Genomic DNA, 3,372 nt, shown 5'->3' with positions numbered 1-3,372 from the left:
AATAAAGTCTAATGTTACAACTAATCGGGGGTCCCTTTAAACATAGGAGCTTCAGATTTATTTGGTTGTTTAGCTCTGATGAGGGGGCTATCCTTCAGGTCCAATGGCCACCCACCCAAAAAAAGTCCCCACCCAACCACTACAATTTTGGGATACACCTAGTAGCATAACATTTATTAGGAATAAAGATTTCCGAGTTCTGGTGTGTTTGTGCGTGCAGGGGTCATTATGTTACCGCTATGCAGTATCTAGTTTATAAGAAAATTTAAACATGTAAAAAGTAAATAAATTCAGAATGCATTGATTCACAAATCTCCCAAAAAGTTGTAACAGGAGCATGCCTCCCGCTACTAAAATGTTCTGATGAGAGCTGTTGCTGAAGGTTTTGGTGAAAGTTTTGGACATCAGGCAACTACAAACTGATTTGAAGCCAAGCTGCTGTAATAAATGAAACACGTGGTTACAGCGTGGTCTTGCTAAAATATGTCTTCTCTGAAAAGCGCATCTTGATGGCAGGATATTGTTCTTAAAGCTGTACTTATCTGCATTGATGAAGTGTTTTGGGATATGTAAATTGGCCATGCACCCCAATACCATCGGTGAGGCAGGCTTTTGAAACGAGTGTTGATAACAGACAGGGTCACTCATATCTTTTAGGACAGAAGACGTAGTTTACAAAAACAAATTCAAATTATTTGTCTGACCACAGAACAGTTTTCCACTTTGCCTCAGTCCATTTTAAACAAACTTTGGCCCAAAGATGATGACTGTTTCTGAATGGTGTTCACATGAATGGTTAATAGCCTGAACATGTACAGTGCTTTATTAAGTCCAAGGATTCCAAAGCACTTTACACACTGATTGGTGGTGAGCTACATAGCCACAGCTGCCCTGGGGCAGACTGATAGAGGAGAGGCTGCCATGATGCACGGCACCACCGAGCCCTCTGACCACCACCAGCAGGCAACTGAGTGAAGTGTTTTGTCCGAGCACGATGACCGAGACTGATGGAGCTGGGCTTAGAACCGGCAACCCGCTGGTTGCAGAACTTCTACCTCCTGTCACGACTGTCGCCACATACGCTTCTTATTTGCATGATAGTGCTTTAACCGGTATTTGTGGATAGTGAGCTGTGTTTACAGATATTAATCTAAAACAGAATCAGATCGGTCTTTAATGCAGTATGCCTGAGGGCCTGAAGATCACATTGACATCTACTGACTTTCAGTCTTCTCCTTTGAGTTCAGAGACTTTTACACATTCTTGAAGTCTTTTGATATTATGAACTGCACATAATGGGATATTCAAAGTCTTTGTAATTTTCCTCTGAGAAACATTATAGTGACATGGTTTTATTAGTTTTAGATGCAGTCTTTTGCAAACTGGTGAACCTCTGCCCAACTTTACTTCTGAGAGATTTTGCCTCTCTGAAATCACATTTTAATACCCAGTTCTTTTACTGACCAGTTGCCAATTAACCTAATTTGTTGCAAAATGCTCCTCAAGCTGTTTCTTATGTGTGTTACTTACTTTTACAGTGTTTTGATGCCCCGTCTCAACATTAACATGTTTTGCTGCCTTCAATATCAAAATAGTTTCTTATTTGACATGTTTTCCATGTTCATTTGTGAATGAAATGTGGGTTTGAACTTTAAATCATCATACTTTTTTGTTAGCACTTGTGCAGTGTCACAACTTTTTCAGAATCAGGTTTCTATTATAATCATAAATTATTTTAAAGATTATGTTAATAGAAAAGAAACCAAAAAAATAAAATAGCACAAATTAAAAAAAAACTTTCTTTTGAAAAATAATACATATTCAAACTATTCTTCTTTTGTAAGCCACAAAACATTTTTTTTTGTGAGCCATGTTCGGTCTTTTCCCTTCATAAAACCATTTAAGATTTTAAACATCAAGCTATCTGCCCGAACCCAAGCTGCCGTTAAGATCTCATTTTAAAAATAGGCTCTCTGCACAAGGAACAAAGTGAGCAAACAAAAAAACTGCAAAACAAAGAGGGAAAAACACAGAGGGTTTGAAGATGTTGAGAGAAAAGGCTGTGAGAGAATAAGCAGGTGTGGTGGGAAAGGCCCATGGGCTTCAGGGAGAGAATAGATCAATAACTAATTTCAGTACAGAGCTTCACTCGCACTGTTTTCCAATAAACGCTGGATGGAGAGTAGTGGCTTAGCCCTCCCCCACTATCTCTATTCTATCACCTTCTACAAGCAGGAACAGGAGTCCATGGAAGAAGCCTGTTTTTGTCAGTGTTCTGCACTTTTGCTTGGTTGGGATTATGTTCCTGCAGCTAGTGTACGGCATACATCTGCCCTAATGTTGTTTTTTTTCCCCATCTCGTCCTCCACGAGCGCTCTCTCTCAACCCTTCCACATATCCCATCACTGTATCTTTAATGTTTTCTCTCTCCCCCTCTCTCTCTCTCTCTCTCTCTATTCTGCCTCCTGCAGCCTCCCACCCTCTCCAATTCTACCAGGGCCAGTGTCGAGGTTTTGTCAAGAGTATGCTGGCAGATTCAGACGGACAGGAGAACGAAGCGTGTGTCATGCAGCCCTGCTGCTGCTGCTGCTGCTGCTGAGGCTCCTCTCCTCAGAGGCTGTGACCTAGATAACCAAGAGGAGCTGGAGCGCCTGCAAGCCTTGGAGCCACTCCAGCTTCAGCAATGTCAGGAAGGGGTTAGTTGTGTAACGCAATGTCCTATTTAGTTTGTTCGACACACAAATGAGCGTAAACACGCGTGATTCGACATCAAAATGTATTTTAAGCCGTTTCTTATCCGTTCTCGGAGAAGTAATGAACAGGGAAGGTTTTGCACATGTGGGACTAAAACAGGGAAAAGGACAGTCCCTAAATTCATTAGATTATAAACAGACAGATTAGGAATGCTTGGAAAACCTTTCTACTCCAGCAGCCACGTTATGTCAAAAGCAACTAAAGGCACAGAGGGTGTGCTGTGCTACAGCATCTAAATCCAGCCTCTTTACTTAGCAATGATTCTGAGGCTTAGTGTTTGAGCACAACCACGAGGCACATACACAGCATTACTTATTTCTGTTAGTTAGCCTGTAAGTGTGGCACGCTCAGTCAGAGCTATACTGCCACTAACTGGACAAACAATTTCATTTCAAAATCTTATAAAATACATATAAATGAAAACAGGACAGTTTTGGTGAAATGTGTTTTCTTTATTTTTTTTATTATTATTCCACTTTCAAGTAAAGGGAAAGACATACAAATTACACAATACACCATTTTCATGTAGAAGAGATGAAATATAGATAAATCCCACTCAGCTGGACAAACTTTAATGGGGCACTCCACACACACAAACACACACACACACACACACAC

Source organism: Austrofundulus limnaeus, unplaced genomic scaffold (assembly GCF_001266775.1).
Source record: "Austrofundulus limnaeus strain Quisiro unplaced genomic scaffold, Austrofundulus_limnaeus-1.0 Scaffold40, whole genome shotgun sequence".
Taxonomy (NCBI): domain Eukaryota; kingdom Metazoa; phylum Chordata; class Actinopteri; order Cyprinodontiformes; family Rivulidae; genus Austrofundulus; species Austrofundulus limnaeus.
Note: the sequence above shows the minus strand (reverse complement) of the source record.